Source organism: Zonotrichia leucophrys, chromosome 1A (assembly GCF_028769735.1).
Source record: "Zonotrichia leucophrys gambelii isolate GWCS_2022_RI chromosome 1A, RI_Zleu_2.0, whole genome shotgun sequence".
NCBI classification, from domain to species: Eukaryota; Metazoa; Chordata; class Aves; order Passeriformes; family Passerellidae; genus Zonotrichia; species Zonotrichia leucophrys.
In genome coordinates, this window is record NC_088170.1 from 56296892 (window position 1) to 56316248 (window position 19357).

Genomic DNA, 19357 nt, shown 5'->3' on the forward strand with positions numbered 1-19357 from the left:
GTGCTTCTCTGTTACTCTTTTTAATATGGCAGTTTATACTTTGAATTTCTATAGGGTGCTTTTTTTCTAGGACTGTGAAAAGATTAAAAGACACCACCAAAGAAAACTTCATACTGCAGCTGGAAGAGAAGAAAAACTTTTCTGCTTGTGTAGCTGTTTTCCCTTCTCTACAGGCCAGTTTGGAGTTCAGATCATCAGCTCCTGAGTCAAGACTGAATGCCAGGTATCCTTCCCTACACTCCAACAAACATTAAACATTTGCTCTATCCTTATTTGATGCCTCAGAGGGGTTGATGCTCTGACACAGTAGAGAGAATCATTTACTGTATTGTTCTGCCTACAGATATGACAGTTCAAAGCGTTATACTTTGTGCTTCTTCAGATTTTCCTGTGTTTGTTCAACAGAGAATTGCTACTCACTGACAACCTCTGTTCAAAAACATAAAATATCTGAAACACAGCTGGAGTGATATCTGTCAATGCATCGACATGCACAAGCCATAAAGTTGTTCAAAATAAATTGTAAAAAGCAGTTTCTGGTTTCAGATAATGACTCCACAACACAAAGTTTTCTCTCAGAGCATTGGTCTAAGATACATCAGACATGTGGTGCTCTCTCGGATGCACACAAAGGCCAGATTTCTCAGTAGTGATTAGAGTGCACAGCTGCTCCTGATGTGTCTCTTACAGTCAAATTTTCAGATGACTTATTTAGCAAACTGATCTGCTTTGAAAGTCCAGCCCTGGATATGAATGATAAATTGATTTTAAGCCCATATTCTTTTTTATAAAAAGAAAAAGTCAAAGGTCAACAGTAAATTGCTTTGCATTAAAAAAAAAAACAAAAAACAAAAAAACTGAACTTCTGAAGAGGTGGTGCATTAAGCACCTGTAAACTTTCCCTCAAATGTACTCCCTGATTACACTGGGATAGAAAAATTCTTAAATTTGTGAGTTTTTAATGCATAATTCTCCCCTGAATTTTCATGCATTTTAAAAATTTTTTGTAGGAAAAAAGAATCACCAAAACCACAAAAAAAAATTTTAAAAATGCCTAGGTTTGCACATGAAAAATCCCCCACATGGATTGAAAGAGAACGTCAAAAAAAAAAAAATTCAAAGTGAATGTGTAAAACACATTCCATCTTTGACTGAAAGCTCATGCATCTTTATTTTCTCAGACCTTAATATGATTTTCTTTTCAGCTGGCAGTTTCTTTTATCTGCCCTGGAGTAAATGTAAATGGCTCTGCTGATTGTTTAGGCACTGGCAAAGTGGTGAACAATGGCATCAGCAGGGCAGGTGTGAGTCAGCTGGGGCAAGGCTCCTGCTATTCCGAGTCTTGCATAAGGAACATGAGGAACTACTGCTGATTTACCTCTCAAAGCATCAAAGATACAGTCTGCAAGTAATAACAACTTTCTTGCAGCTCTCTGTTCATTTCTAAAGCAGCACAGAAAAATTAAATATTATAGATCCACCATTCTCTTCTTTCTTGAACTTCTTTATAGTGTAAAATCCCCCTTCTACCATGGTTATGAAACTAATTTTCCCCAATCAACAGATCTGTGTTTTCAGTCTAATCAGATCAGAATGGATGTCAGGATAGGTTATATCTACTGATATTTTCATTTTAAAGATAAAAATACTTCTGGACAGGCACATTTATACTAGCAGTGCAAAAATTTATTTTTACAAAGCTCCTACATTCTTGTTTGCATCTCACAACAGAACATGAGCAAAAAGGAAATGTTATCTAGTACTAAAACAGAGAAAACTGTTGAAAGCAAATACATTTAATTGAAAAGTAGCTTTATTTGGGATATTTCTGGATCATACCTCACTTTGCAACTATATTTGCAGACTTTGTGAACATTATAACCAAAGAACAAAATCTAATTATGCAATCCTGAACATCCTGATATTCATGTTTAATGAATATAATAGCATTATTCAAATCTATCCTTCACTTTGATTAAATACCCTTTTTAAGAAAAATGCATTGAAATACAACTGTTCTTTTAAAGAATTCAAGAGATGGTGTAGCAAAAAAAAAGAAAAAATCCTGATCAACTGTTTCAATTTAAAGAGCACACAGTAAAACCATTAGAAGATAGAGCTACATGTCTTTAGAATACATAGCAATAAATAAATTAAATCACCCAGAACAAATAGCACCAGCTGCTCCACAGACAAATATAGAAACTTGGAAATATAAAGGATAAAGTACTTCAACCTAAAATAAAATAAACAGTAAGAGGCAGTGAAATGTTGTCTTAGTCTCAAAAGCCGTATGTTACCCATTTATTTTGTACTGAGTCCATTTATTTTTCTCTCATGCTCTTCCCTCTGTGCACTCAGTGCATACTAAACAGTGTAACATGAACCATACCACACTGCCTTCAAACTTGATGGTGCCTAGGCTTACCTGTGACTTTGGAGACAAGGGTTATTTTCAGGTTTGGAAAATTCTCTCTCCCTTCCCTCTCCTGCCAGCAGCATCTGCAATGTCATTTGTGAGCTGGTTTTGCACCCACTTTATTGACCATTCTCATGGTAAAAGGAAGAAAGCTGAAAGATAATTAGATTTTGAGTCTGGGTGAGTAATTTTAAGAGCTTTGTTAGTCTGACTCCAGGATATATTTTGTGTCAACCTCAGCTTTGTTCATTCAGTATAAAAGGCTGCATGCAACAAGACAGGATGGTTCAGCTTCACAGGGTTATGGAAGGGTAAGGGGTGATATCCTCAGAGTTTAATTATGTCAGCCTTAATTTGAGTTTCATCATCATAAGTGTAAGTTAACATGTTTAAAGTTGACAAAACTGACCTTTCAGTAAGCAAAAGCAATGAATTGCTTTAAAAGATGCTGGCTAAATGAAATTGATAGCAATAAAATCATTTATACTAGGAAATGTATACTTCAACATTAAACCAAACCAAAACAAAGTACATCATCTTCTCAAAACTACTGTGAAAATAATAGATTTCCGATTTTGTTACAAATAAAGGAATGATTTTTACAAAATACACACAGATTTTTCTATGAAGTGTTAGTTATCATGAAATCCTGAGGGTTAACTTATCTTCTTTGCATCTGCAATAAATAGAAGGTAAAAGAGCAGGAAATCAACAATTTTGGCTTAGGAGATGGTCACCCAGAAAAGCAGTGTTTTTCTGAGAAGTTTGGTGTTTGTGCAAAGTGCTGCAGCTCATCGGAGTTTGACCACAGCACCCAGAGGCCACATCCTCAGAGAGTGAGACACTTTAAGGAAGGCAACTATTAAATGTCTCTCAGAGGTGGAACAACTTGGATATCCTTTAAACTGATATAAAAGCTCTGACAGTGCTGCAATGCTGTCACAGCTCTGAGAAGGTAGAAAAAAAAAAAAAGAAGTACCTTATGGAAGGATCAATTTTCTCCCTGCAGCTTCTTCCTTTCCTTCCCCTGAGCTGGACTGTGTGTTTTGTGTACAAGCTGCTCACTACTAAATCCCCCCCAATCCCCTTTTATTCATTATGTACATTTATATCTCAAATATTTTTTCACATTCCTCAAAGCTTTCAAATTTTTTTCTGTACTTATTAACTGTTATGAGATCTTCAGTCTTCTCTCAATGGTTTTTCAAACCTTCCAAGCATCTCTAGATACTCTAGACCTTTTGTGTCATTTTCATCTCAGTTCTCTCAGGTCTTTTAGTAACAAAAATACATTATTCACCTCTATAAAATTTAACTATGGAAAAGTTCAGCTGTCCAAATTGGTCACCACTAAGTCAATCTGTAGAAATAGACATATCTAAAGGGTAATGTGTCTCCTCTTAAGACAGGCAGCTCTTTTGTTGTCAAATAATTTCTAGACATGTAAAATCAGGCCTGTATTTTGCCAGATCCAGCCTTTCACCCTTTTTGTCCTCTGTATTTGCAATTCTATTTATTAAATGGGATTTTAAACCCTCCATAGAGAAAGATAAATGCAAAAATATTTACTCCATTTACTTGGAGTATTTTTATGATGCACTTCTTTTGTATAAATAGCTCAGATTTCATTGCCTTGTTTTGCTTCAATATCAGATTACAAATTCATGTCTAATTTGCTGTCCTCTCTCTTCCCTAAGGTCTCTTTTAGCTTTACTGCTCTTTCCATCCCACTTAGTATATGTTTTCCAGTTTATTTTCTCCCGCATGCTTTAATTCTCATTTCTGCCATCTGAAACTCTTTTTACTGTATTGGAGCCCTCAGGCCTTTTTTTACTTTTCTCCGTTATATCCCTTACAATACAGTTCATGTCCTTGAAAACAAATTAAAAGAACTACATATCTCAATCCTCTGTCCAAACTAGATTGTTTCCTAATCAAGAAGCTATATAGGTCTGGCAAACTACTCAAATGTTGTTGTTGGAAAGTGAAGTTTTGATGGGAATTGTGATCAAAACCTCTTTTACTGAAATTCATCACATATATCACAGGCAAGCTGAGCAGGGCAAAGCATTTCTGACCACTTCTAATTCTAATTTATTTTTCAGCAGCAGACTGGTTTATTTGCTGTAATATGCTAAAATTTTCAGTGACAGCTGGAATGTGGGTTTAGACAGCCTTTGCACTGTAAAGTTCATTTCTGCAACAGGGAATAGGAGGAGTTGTTTTCCCTCACCCTGAAGAAGAAAATCTTAAGCCAGAACAATGAAGAAGATAAGATTTAAGAAAATCTAGAGGGGGAAAAGCAGAGGTAATCATAGCAGATTCTCTTAATAAAGAATATACATAAGTTGATAATCTTTGCCTGCCATTTTGGAGTCCTTGGACAATTCTGAAGAAAAAAGGTCAGAATTATTTCATATTGAGTACACAATTTTATGGTTTATGCATTCACATTTTTAATGGGTGAACATTATGAAAAAGAACAGGAACACTACGAATTATAATTTTATCATGATATAACCACACTCTATGCATAAGACACAGAGGTGAGAACTGGAAACTGTGGTATTGGTAGTGTTGCTGACTAGCTGTGGGCCTCAGACAAACAAAGAGTGGGTGGTACTTACTACACTGCCTGCAGTATTTCAAAACAGGGAGAGAACTGACTTTATTCAGGAGGGCATTTTGTTGGTTTTTAGGTTTGAAGCTCAAAACACTGCTGAAGGCAGGTGTCATAAGCAAGTACTATGCAAATCTGTCTTTTCAGTTTTGTCATTAGACTTCACAAACTGGCTTCCATGGGATCCTTTTTCTTAAGAGTAAAGGTTTAACCACTGATAATTACTGACTCCAGTGTACCCTTCTTTTCTTCCCTCCTGCATCAGAATCAAAGGTAAAGCTTCCATTGCAGGAGTCTCCTTTCACCTATGTAATGATGTGGTGAAGTAGGGAGTACAAATGCAAAGAAAGATGATCAAGAAGAAAAACTTCTGTAAGAAAATGGTTACAGAATTATAAAATTAAGGAATGCATATTACTTCTAAAAAATGGAATTCAAACTTTCTATTTAAAATAAATAAGATTATGACCTCATTCTAAAACAAAGGATGGGAGAAATTAGCCATTTCACAAAGTCCAATTTTCCAGCTTTCAGGCAGCCATGCCACAGCTGTCTGGTTTGAAAGAAATCTGAAAACATGTATATCATGCAGCAAAGGATAAAAAATCTTCCCAATGCTCCTTCAGAAAGCCAAGCCTGAACTATGCCCTAAGTAAAAGAGAGAATCTTGCTAATACCTCAGGTCCCTGTGCTTTAGCTGCTAAATAAAACTCAGAGAGAGTCCTAAGATAGACACAGACTACAGGACTGCTGCTAATTTAAATTCAGGAAAGAATTTTCTCTTAAGCTCATACCTGGCAACTGCCAGCTTTACACTGACTGTGTGATCAGAGCACAGTAACCAGACCCCTAAGGATGTAAAGCCATTAAAGGTACAATTTCACCCCATCCACGTCCCCTTGCTCACCTCCAAGGCTTCAGAGGACAGTGAATGCAGACTGTAAGAAAGCCAAATACAGACCAAGATAGGAAACTGATGGCTTCTTTCTAACCAGTGCTTAATAGAAACTCAGCAACATGGGCATGATTGAATGATTTTCTGTCAGTAGCATTTATTTGGGAATAGTAACACACCACGCATGTGAAAACTGTCATGGCAAACTTGTGCCCCAGGACAAAATGACTTTCCAGGATCCTATGACAAATCTCACTTCAGGAAATCTCCTAATTAATATGTGGTCCCTTTCCAAAGTATATCACATTACTTAAAAAAACAGTTTAAATTACTCAGTCCCTTCCCTCTTTCTCAGACAGTTCCAGAAACAGACTTCTTGGATGGATAAGGAGCCTTCTTCCAATTTCCCCTCTAAATTTATTCATGGCAAAGGTAAAGTCATTTGATCTTTTGCCAAACCATCCTTTAACTTAAATAATAATACTCCTTCCTTAATATTTACCTCTGTAGTATGTCATTCATTCATTTAATTCATTCAGTTTAAAATAATCCTTATAAATAGGGAAATGTTGTAGCTATAAAATGAAAATGCACTATGATGACCTTTACTAAAATCTGGCACTAACCTGATTTTATTAAGTATTAGAAACATTATAATAGATATTAAAATGTAGTGATATTCCCACATTGTGCAAAGCTATCTGGACTCATTTATATTCTTTTTGTCTTTTCTTTCTACATGGTCCAGTTTCACAAATGAAGAAATTTTAATAGTAAGCCTAGATTTTTAGAGAATAATTTACATATATGTGTCTGCAAATAAAAGATGAGAAAATACATGTTCAGAAAGTTCAGTAGCTTATGTAAATGACTACCTATTTCTGCAGTCACTCTTTCAGATAATAATTATCACAGTTGTCTGTACAAATTAGTTACTTAAAGGTACATGCATTTTGCACCCAGTCAGAAGAGAAATTGAAATCTGGACTGGGCAATTAATAAGTCCACCCAAACTTGTCAATGCTATTACATTCAGTAGACTGAATACTTAGCAGCAAACTACTAACCTTCTCCTTCATGCTTTCTGTGGCTACTAAACCTACACTGAAATACTTTGCATTACCTGTACAGCAGGTGCTTGACCTGTGTTTTTTATATACATGTATTATCAAGTTTGCCTATAATACTGTATATGAATAATACCAGTAAAACAGTCTGGTAAAAACTTCTCTTCCTCTCACTCAAAAGATTGTAAAACCTGGATTTTCTAAGAGTATGAATTGACAAAAAAAAAGGTTTAGGATTTTCTTATAAATATCATGTCCTTAAGGCAAATGTTTGGTGTGGAGTCAAAACAGAAATATGCATTGCCAAGAAATTCTGACCCCATCACAGCCTCTGTCTGTAATATTGTTCCTTGTACTGAGAGCAGAACCATATGTTTATTGAGACAACAAAGTTCATCCATCAACACAGATGACCTCTAGGATGTCTCTGCAGAGTCACAGTGTGGTCAAGGTTAGAAAGAGCCTCTGTTAGAACCCCCTGCTTGAGCAGGGCTACCAAATGCAGGCTGTCCAGGGCAAAATCCAGACAGCTCTTTAACATCCCTAGGGATGGAGAATCCATCCTTAGTCACTCTCACATTAAAATATATTTCCTCTCTTTCAGTTTGTGCCCATTTTTTCTTGTCCTGACTTAGCTTGGCCCAAAAGCATCCTCTTTACAGCCTTGTGGATCTGTAGCAGGTCTGAGGAAGAGACACTTGTGACACTTTTGGCTGCTGGTGAAAGGCATGATCTCCTCCACTTGCAAGTTTTTTACTTTCTGCATCAGCATGATGCAGTTATTTTCATTGTGTCAAGCAGACAATTTCTTCCTATGCAGAACTACTACTAGACCATAAACCATACACAAAAATTGGGCCTTGCCACCTTTTAGTGCCAGAAACAGTCATGGAGGGAGAAAAAAGTGTGTTTTCAAAAGGAAGAGTTTCATATAAAGAACAAAATATTAGCTTTTTAACTCATGTGATACTCTAGCAAAGAAAATATCAATACCCTATTCCAAGTGGTGAAATGGTTAGTGAACAACATCACAATGGTCAGGATATTGCTCTGGGATTGGCTGAGTTTACAGCTTATACATTCCATAGTTTCTCTTCAATAATAAAGTGCCTAAAATGCATTTCAGCACAGGGATTGCCCATGTAGTACTTTACTTCCAACAAAACTTTTAACAGACAGTTTTAGCCATTACTTCTCTACTGCAACATTATGTTTTCAGTTATTAAACATCAAACTGCAGATTCACAAACATAAATACATGGTTTTAATAATCAGGTTTTGTTCGTAAATGAAACTACTCATGAAGAGACTTCTTATTTATTAAAAAAAAATCATTTAGATAGAAATTAATATGAATTAATAAATTATGTGATTAATTAATAATTAATTAAATTAAATAAATTAATAAAAGTATTTGAATTAATAAAAAATAATTAATTTCTTCAAAGTTTTGTTAACAGGTTGTTAAGTCCCTAACTCCCATAAGAAAAAGCATTCTGAACTTAGGATATACTAGATAGTGGCTTTGTTACTCATGGCTTTTTTGTTACAGCTCACAGTCCTAAGATTTGTGCCATATATTACAGCTGTTGTGCACAGGCATTCATTCATCCACATTTGGTGACATGCAAAGGACTGTACAGTATGTTAAAATGTATCTTTATTGACTTCCCCTCATTGCTCAGGACATGAGGCATTCAAGATTTTTCAAGATTTCTTGTGAAACACTGTTGTCCTTGAAGCTTTACCATCCTACAGGGATTTAAACATCGTTTGTCTGCATTTACAGCGTTATCATGTCTGCACATAAAAGTATTGTCCTTAGCTTTCCTCAGAAATTAAGTATGTAACTGATGAGATATGCAGTGCACCTCTTTATCCTGTGGAAGTCTTAAGTGCTTAATATGTTTCTGTGAGTTCTGTGTAACATAATGGATCAGCTTTATTTGAACATAAAATGGCATTGTGGCTTTCTGTGTTTTACTTGAAGCATGGTAATTCTCAGCCTTTTTCAAAAATCATTATGTCTTTTCTGAAAATTCTTCTTTTCTCACTTCTCAGGCTCAGGTTCTTACTTGCTCAGTGAGAGATGGGAGGCACTTGTCAACCCACGACAGCAGCCTTGGAGGAACCCTGGCCCCATTCTGAGAGCTATTCTCTGTGAATATCTCAGGGCACATTACCAATAATCATTTGTGTAATTGCTCCAGGAGATCATATTGTTTACTATTTTTCAAAGAAAATGTCAGTTATAATCATCAAGAATATTATCAAGCTGTCATGTTTGCAACATGTTGTGAAAATAAATATTTTTATATTACCATCACTTGGTATTTGAATCAAGTAATAATACTAACATTTTCTTTGGAATCTCCAAGGTATTTATTCTGTTTTGTTATGATTCAGATCAATTATGCTGCATATAAATTAAACTTTTAACTATGTTGTTGCAGAGGCTATATTCCTTTTGTTTCATCTGGCAAACAAAATCTTTTTTGTTGTAGCTTGGTAATTCCATTCTTCATTTGATGCTCTCACATGGGAAGAATGCTTTTAAAACTCATCAAGTCCTGAAAATTCACAGTGGAAATACTCTTATTGCTTTTGAAGCCAAAAGAGAAAATACATCATAAAACAAACTGTCTACACTCTGGATGCACATATTCACTCTGTACTACACATATTCAAATCACAATAAGGCATCAAGGACAAAAAACAAATATCTTGATTGTAGATCATTTCCTTCATCAAATCTTATAGGAGCAAAACCTAATCAAATAAAAAAGCCTTCAGTCCATCTTCTATATTAATTCCTGTTTTCCTTGCTTTTGTCTTGCTAGTTCCAAGATGTTTCTGTTCAATGCAATTATTCTTTACACTCACTCTCTATCATACTGTCCTAGGTGCCCAGAAGCACACCTTGGACAGATAATGGCTCTGCCTTTATAAGCAACATTTCAGCTTTCACATCATAAAGGAAAATTGAAATAACATTTCTGTTGAAGATTTGCAGTTCCATCTTTATATGGTAGATTTAAATGGTAGACCAACCAAATGGTAGATATAAATGGTAGACCAACCAAATCTTTCTCTAGCATGAGCTATCAGTGCAGCTGCTGTTTTACCAGTTGATAACTTCAATTTCCTCCTAGATATCCTCTTTGGCATGTGCCACTGGCAGTGTATACTAATTCAGCTCTTAAAATCTTTTGCATTGCCATGGAATGTTTGAGCAAGTATATGATGGATTCTTGTCAGATAGTTTTTCATAATTAATGTTATGTTGCTTGAGATTCCTGACAGCGTTTTGCGTTCTAACAGTGTGTCAACAAAATGTGAAATGTCTGGTGCATTGTTGTAGTGCCTTTAGTTGCCCAAGTTTTCTCATAACAAAGTTAGGGGCAAATCCAAACAAGAAAATTATGCCTCCCTCAATTTTTGTTCACAGTCTGAATTACGATGGCTGCAGTGAGTGCATCTCCAGCTGTTGTCAACTGCCCTTTTGGCCCTCAAAAATGCCTAGGAGCAGCAACATCTCTGCTTCTAAATATGCCAGATCTGGCCTTAGGACTGTATCACTGACTCCTTTGCATTTCTTCAGCTGAACCTGGAAGACAATGTCTAATACTGAAAACTGAGCAACTTATTCTGTGCTATATAAGTAATTCTTAAAGAAACCAAAACATACAACAAAAACCCCACATAAAAGTAAGAGATATAATAAACTGGCTATAGTATAAAATCATCCGTGTCTTTTTTTCACCTGCTTATTACAATTCTTCTCTACTTCTACATATTTTGATTATAAGCTTCCTTATGACATTTGAAATGTTATACATAATGCTGCTTTGGCATTCTCAGTGAAGATTTACCTACCATATTGCTGAAGCTCAGCTACTGTTCTGGCCCTTTAATGGAAGAAAAAAAACAAAAAAGCAGAAATGCTGTTTTGAAGAGAAAGCCTGAAATACTTGCTTTTAGTTGCTTTTTTTTTTTTTAATAAATTTCATTTTAAGTATAACTTAAAGCACCAGCACAGGGCTAATTGGATGAAAAGCAGCTTGCCATAAAAGGGTCATCAGGTCCTTGTGGACACCAGGTTGAACACAGACCAGGAATTTGCTCTGCACTGGACCATCTTTCACACAAGACAAGGCTCAAAGAATGGGGACTGTTCAGCCTGGAGAAGGGAAGCATCAAGGAATCTTATCAATGATACACCTGACAGGAGGGTGTAAAGTTCTTAGTTGTATCCAGAGGGCCAGAGGAAATGGCCACAAAAATATAGAAAACTTCATCTGAACACAAGAGACTTTGATATGAGATTGGTCAAACATCAGAGCAGGTTGCCCAGAGATGATTTGGAATCTCCCCACCTGCAGATATTTAAAAGATGTCTGATTCTGACTGTGAGAATCTTTCTGTAGCTAATCCTGCTGTAACACAGAGGGTCAGAGGGCTGGAGCACCTCTCCTGTGAGGACAGGCTGAGAGAGATGGGGCATGTAGGGGCAGGACAAGGGGGAACCTTTTTAACCTGAAAGAGGGTAGATTTAGTCTATTAGGAAGAAATTCTTCACTGTGAGGATGGTGAGGCACAGGAACATGATGCCCAGAGAAGCTGTGGATGCCCCATCCCTGGAAGTATTCAAGGTTGGATGGGACTTTGAGCAACCCTGGGAAGGTGTCCCTGACCATGACAAGAGGTTGGAACCAGATGATCCTTAAAGTCCCTTCCAACCCAAACCATTCTGTGATTCTACATTAAGAGGCCCATTCTATAAATTTCTAGTTTATAGCATGCTAAGCATAATACCCACTAACTTACTGACTCCTAATAAATACTGATTTGTTGCTTGAAACCTGAAGGCATGGCGGAGGATTTGAGGGTAGCAAGACAGGGAAACTAATTTGCTTTTTTTTTTCTTGAAAATCCTGAAACTACTAGTTTAAAGAAAATTCTTATTAAAGTATGTTTTTTATAACAACATACTTTTCTAACAGACAGAGAGTATATGTGCCAAGTTTGAATAACTTAAAAGATTAATAAATCTGGATTAAAATCATCTGGCTTCCCACCCTACATAAAGATGTGCATTGCATATATAAGACTCCAACAAACACTCTGGATTTATACTTTGTAGAACTAACTGTTTTCTCATGGGCATCTTCACGTGGCTCTTTCACTTCTTACAAGTGACTCCAGAACTGCCATTATGTACCAAATTTCCAAGTGCAAATTTATCAAGGACTTGCAAATAAGTACAAATAAGCTCCATAATAATATCATATGTCTTGTTAAACCCTCTCTAATTTGCTGCATTCAATCTAGTTTTACAAACACAATACTTTATTAGCACATTATTCATCATGGAAATATCTGCCTATGTTATTCATTGTAGTGAAATATATCATGATGTGGATTTACCCCAGAGATTTTCATTCTCATTACTTCCATACTTACCCAGTTTTTACACCTTGAATGCCATCATGCTCTGAAGACTGTCAGTGACAATGGGACAAAACATAACAGCACCAGAGGCTGGATGGGTTCTAGAAAGACCTGTATCATTACTCCAATTAAATTACCTATTTTGAAATTTTACTTTTTCTTTCTTAAGATTTCAGCAGTAAGCAATGCATCCTTTTCATCTCTTCATCTTCTCATTCACTAAGAGACACCATGGTGATATCTTCATATCTTTATATTACAATGTTTTTGCACTGCAAAGGACTATTAACTAAATTTCATAATAATCTTTTCCTAAGCACCATTAACATAATTAACAGCCTGTTAACTAAGACATTAGAGCTTCAGCATCACATAATAAATTGTAAGTCCACAGCTGGTAAGAAACCCTTTCAGGAGAAACACTGCTCAGGAACACAACAGCTAGAACTGTGAAAATCTGTTTGTTCAGTGGTGGAAAACTTCCAGTGTCCATTAGAGAAAAACAAATGTCTGACTCAAACTGCTCCTAAAATGTGCTTATACAAGTATCATGCTAAGGAGCTGCACTTCCACCAGCCAGAGCTCCATGAAAACTGGTTAATTATTCTTTTAAAGACTGCCTCCTTAACAGACATCGTTTTGCTACAATAGCTATATATTGGATCATTAACTGCCCTTCAGCAACAATTATTTGATATTATGGTGAACTAGTCAGAGAAACTTTAAACAAGAAAACAAAGATTTTTCTGATCATTAGGAAGCAGCTAAGGCAAAAGCTATCATGACCATGCATTTTGAGATACCTTGAGTAAATAATTTGCTAATAGCTAGTATCCTTTAAGTTTCCTTAGTAATTTTAAAACAAATGCACTAAACAACTGTTCTAATTCTTATGCCAGGTTTGCCATGTAAGTCCTAAGTTTATGAATTTTAATTTCTTTCCCCTTTTTAGAACACTACCACACTGTTATAACAACATTAAAGGACCATAGCTCAAGACTCTTTCTCACATACACCAGTGCCTTTTCTTATTTGTCTGGGGAATGAGCTGCTGTTAAATTAACTCACATGGTGTGACACACTTCATTCAGCCCTTGCCACAAGAACTGCCACTGCAAAAGTTGCTGTGTCCTACTTAGGAAATCAGCACAGAAACAAGCTGCATAATGGCACCCTTATGGGAACATTAATAAACTGCTGACCACTTAGACCACTTTAGAAAATCTAGGGGCTATGTGGCTGCCAAAATGATTGCCACTATGTTGTCATAATATGCTAGAGCAAAACAGTCAATAGGGTTTTGAAAATCTGAGATGAGCTTCACTGTGCATCATGAGTTTTCCCATAGAATCAGATCTTAACACTACTACAAGACATGAGTTGCAGAAATTATATGTATCAAAAACCACATAATTTGCCTTTAAGCATCTTTTACTTTTTCAGTCGTTAAAACAATCAATTCCTGTGTCAATCCAAAATGAGCTGTTTTACATGAAAACCTTCTCTGTTCCTCTCCTGAGCTGTCATGCTCCCTTGTTGTATGCCTTTCACTTTTTTATCTTGGTAAAGCAGGATAATAAAAAAAGCAAGCAAGCAAAAAAAGAAATTACTGGATCTTCTAGGGCTTGTTTGGTTGTTTTTTTATGGTCACTCAGTGTATGAGCAATCAAGGATGAATGCACAGAACAGCAACAAAATGAAGGTGAAAGTGCAGAAAATGCTGCTTTGCTCTTTTAGTCGCTGAATTTTCTAAGGCAGTCACACTTTTGGTAACTGAACACCATCATTTTGCTACAAGTGTGGAAAGGAACAAGAGTATCTTCTGTTTCTAACTTCAACTCACGTCCCCTTGCCGTCCTGCACTATCACTGCTTTTGGCATGGGCTTAATGCTCTACTTGACCTCCAGAAGATTTTCAGCCTTTCTTTGCTCAGAAAGGAACAAAGCTTTATCTTGAAATCTGCAAGTCCCTCCTCAAGGCTCACTTCTACAGCTCTTATGAGCACTGCAAGTGCAGCAGCACATGGGACAGCTGAGCAGGTACTGATCACGGCCCCCAAACGCCACTAAAACAGCAAACATAACACACCCATGGAATAAGAACTGCATCCCAGGAAGAACACACAGCCAAGACAATACTGTAATTTATCTCACATTTGTACTCTAGTATTAAAGGAAAATAACAAGAGTTACAGATAAAGAGAAAACACAGTGCTGTCAGCCATTCTTTCTCAAAGGGAGTCAGCACAGCACAGCTCCCAACAGGCTGCAGAGCAAGGAGCATTACACATTATTGGGTCTGTGGATTTGCTAACATCTTTTACAAAATCATTTAGATCCTACTTGTACCACCTCAAATATGGTTGCAACCTCACATAAACCTGCATCTTTATAATTCAAGTTTCTTTGCTCTTAAAAAACAAGGAAAGATTTTAATGCTTAAAGGCATAAAATTATCTTCTCCCATTTCTATATTTCTTCGTGTGAAAATTCCAGGTGCTTACTATACTTTCAAAAATCCTTCTTCTGGGTAGAAATGAAGGATGTGAAGGAATAAAGTGTGCAAGAAGAGAAGATTTTTCTCCTCAAACAACCTGACACTGGATACTGAAACCCCAAGGGGCTGGTCCTTCTCTCATTTACTCACAAGAACACTGCTCAGTTCAACACAAGATATTACAATGCAGTGATCTAAGGCGTGTCTCCAGAGTCACAGTACTAAGGAGCAGAAAATCCATGTGAAGAGTGGAAATTTTAGGAAAAAACCGTGTTTTTGTGAATTTCTTCCTCCATCTATCTTCCTGATAGGCAACTGTAAGTGTTGGAATTAATACCTGCTTCATTCCATCTCAATGGATAAAAGCCAGATTTTTGAGCCTATAATTTCAGCACAACATAATGAACACACAGTTCTCCAATATCTGCCTTGTAAATAATCACAAAAGCAGTCATTTTTCAGATTTCCATCACAAATATTACTGTGTCTCTTCAGTCCACCCATCTTCCCTGAAGACAAATAATTTGATATAACAGGGAAAATAATTTGAACATAAACCAGAGTTCATGCACACAGGGGAAATCACTAAGGAAACCAAATTTATGATCACTGTTCAGTGAATAAATAGCTCTTTGATACACACTATAGAATAAAATAAATATATCTGCTAGTTTGTTAACACTTATTGCACAAGTAAATACAACACACATAAGAAAATTAAATCTTTACCAAGAAAAAAATATGAATTGCCATTAACATTCAGAAAATCTGTCTATTGAAGTGGCATTAACACATTCTTAAATATCTTTACATATATTGATCTGTCAAAGAGTTCTCTAAATCATTATTTCTTGATCATGATTCTATGTCTACACCTTCCATTTCACTGATGCTATCTGTGGTTGAGATTGGGATCAGCTCCAGAGCAGATGATTCTCACTGAAAACAATTCCCAGCTGAAGGGAGTAATGCACAAAGACAGTGAGAGGCTCTAATGATCAAAACCAACACACTGAGCTGCAAGTCTGAAGAGGCAGCGAGTCATGTAGGGTCTGATTTATAAAGAGTAGATGCTGACTGTGCCAAAGAGCAGAATTTCTGGGCAGGCTAGTCCCCTGAGATGACAGTGGCCGTCACTTTGCTTCCACAGGGCTGGGCTAACATGGAGCAGGATGATGAGCTCCCTCACCAGCAGAGACACACAGCTCCCGGGCAGCAGCTTCCCTCTGCCTCAGCCCCATGCTGCTCTTCTTTGCCCCCTCTTTCCTGCAGGAAAGAATTCATATCACCTCTGCTCCAGGGGGCAATCACAGACCCTCAATCTACTGATAAAACCCTCACTTGTCCTCCATGCAGAGCCTGGCAGTGGCACTGATTTGGGACCACAGCTTGAACATGCACTAGTCTGGCAGTGCCTCCATCCACTCCAGGGTTTCATAGATGTCTTGGAAGAATGACTTCACGAGTCCCTAAGAATTCATGCAGGTACATGAAAATTCAGCTCTATCATAACAAAAACAAACAAACAAAAAAACCCCTACCAAATCTACCAAAAAAATTAATTTGCTATCTTTTATTCTTGTACAGTTTGAATATCATAAGGCAAAACTGCAGAGCTCAATTTGCTTTATCACAGCACGGCTGGGGGAGTCCAGCTAGGATTTTTGAACATTTGGGCGTGCACATGGTAGACAAGTGGCTCGGAGTTTGCCACGGGGAAATTTGCGCTGATATCACTACAACAGAAAATTTGTAAGTGTGGAGGCAGCTCTGGGATGCTGCTAGAGGAAGCCGGGGGCTCTGACAGACCAGAAAGTGTGGCTGAGGGCATTATCACCCCATCTGTCTTTCTCTCTGCAGAGCCAGCCTTCCCGGGGCAGAGCATGAGAGACGAACGTACCTGCTCTGGGCACGGATGGGGCTGTGGGCACGGATGGGGTTCCCGGCACGGATGGGGCTGTGGGCACGGATGGGGCTGTGGGCACGGATGGGGCTCCCGGCTCTCGGAGCCGCCCCGGTGCCCGCGGGCTCTCGGAGCTGCCCCGCAGCCGCCACTCCCTGCGCCCGGGCAGCCGAGAGCAGCAACGCCTCGGAGCGCGGCTGCTCCGTCTGACACAGCCCATCTGCCAAAACCCGAGTGAGAAAGGCAGCGAGATTACACAGGACCCGTGTTTGTATTAAGGGGATGTGTAAAGTCACGCTTTCCAAGGAAAAAAAATATGCAGTTAAGTCAGTTGCTGTGCCTCGTATTTGTGCGCAGTATCTGTGGCAGTACATTCAATTAAAGTTAAAGAAAAGGAAATAAATCTCAGCTGGTGCTCTGCCTGGATAAGTGCCCGAGCAGGAAGTAGAGTTGTACTGTCTAAACGATTTATGTTTGTGATCAATTAATAAAACAGATTTTTCTGTTGATTCTGCACTTTTAGCTGATAATTATGGAACATTTTGGGGGTGAGGAGCTGCCACTCTTATTGAGATAAATTTTCCACTCTAAACAAACAGGAGGCAAAAATAACACTGTATCTTATCAAATTTTTAAGGGGAGAAGTGCTTTTAAAAATTCATTGTTTCACATCTATTCTGAAGTTTCTCTTGGTTTTATAAATATGGTTTAGAATACTTTTAAGTACACATACTTTGAAGTATTAAAAAAGTACACATACCCATTGCGACAACAGACAAAATAAATCCTTGCATAAAACAGAGTTCTGTTTGTGCACATTTTTTTTAATTAAACAATAGTGGTCTGGTATGACATGGAACCTGGCATAGGCATTCTAGTTTTTCTACAAGATTTTTGCATAACCTTGGGCAAACCACACCACCTCTTTGTGTGTTATCTGTGAGGGTAGGGAGGCATGGAAAGTCAATATAGCCCTTCCTTCCTTATCTTACCAAAATGCTGAGAGGAGAAAATACAAAGAGTAGGTTTGGCTTCACATGTGGTTACAGCTACAGAAATGAACTAAAGAAGGTCAGGGTACATGCCAAGTGCTGGTCTGCAAGTTTCCACCCAACAGTAACATTTCCCAGCTGTTACCCCAAGGTAACAGGTACCCACAGTCCCTAACACTGTTTTTGGCTTTGCTGTCTCAAGCATTGCCCAGGAAGGGCTCAGGGGTAGCAAGGGCAGAGGTCTCTGCAGTGGTAGCCTGGATGTGGCAGTCCTGATTTATGGGAGAATGGGAGCAGAGTTCCTTCTGGCTGGACACACACCAAGCAGCACCAACTGGCCTCAGGACTGGAGACCTGTCCCTGCCTGCTTTATTTACTGTTATAGACATAGCCTGTGAAACTCTCTGATAAAGAGACATGGCTTCTAGTTACAGACAATATAAAATTAGATTAATGGTAAGAGTCAAGCGCATACTGTTGTTGGTCAATTTGACCTGCAATTAGATCCACACTGACAGTTTCTTGGCTGAAGTTTTCAGGACAGAAAGAAGAGTCTGCAAATACAGACACAGCCTTTGCTGGGTTGGATTCTGCCAATGACCTGGAACCCAGCAGCACGACCTCCCTCTCTCTTGCAATGTTTGTGCTGATGCAAGGATCTCTCCTCTCAGGGTGCTGCACACTGCTGTGAGCCAGACAAGCCAGACCAACAAGAGGTCCTGCAGAGCTACCATCCAAACACGTTGGGCCAGCAAACACACAAAACTGGGAAACCACTTCTGCAGCAAACGCCCAAGGAACAGGCCATGGGGAGAACTTCTGGTGAAAGTTACAGTTGTGTAACAAAGCACTCCCCAAAGAGACCAAGAGGAAAACTGGTTTAAAAAATTCCTGATGGAAGATTGTGTCCTACTTAAATCAAAGCACTTTTGCAGGAATGTTTCTATCTGTAGGTTTTACAAAAATAGTCTACTCATTCCTTTTCGATATAGCTGAAACATTTCATTTTGAGAAATTCAGAGCATTTTCTTTCACTGCTAGTGATAATGTGTTTTATTGCAGAGTATCTCAGAACTGACAGGCTGGGAGTTGCCTGAAGACAGCAACTGACTGTCCATTCCTCTGCTTTTTAGGTACAATCAACTTAAATAGAGCATTCCTGGCAGAGCTTTGTCTAATCTAGCCTCACAAGATTTTCTTTTTGGTGAGTTTCATCCTTTTGTGAGGATGAAAATAAATTTGTGAGTTTACCAGTCAAGAAGCTATTCCTAATATCTAATAAAAATTTACCTCAAAATTTTGAAACTATTCTAGAGAAAATGTCATCAAAGCCTGTGGTCTTACTGAAACAAGACATTTATTAAAAAGGCCATTTTTCTATTCCCTCAACAAATTTTCAGGATGGTTTTCACAAGCTGGATCACAGTCAGATGTCAGTTTGACATTAAGGGATAATCAGAATTTACTGCAGAATAGTCACCCTCATTTTCAGCTGTGTTTCTCTTCATGATTA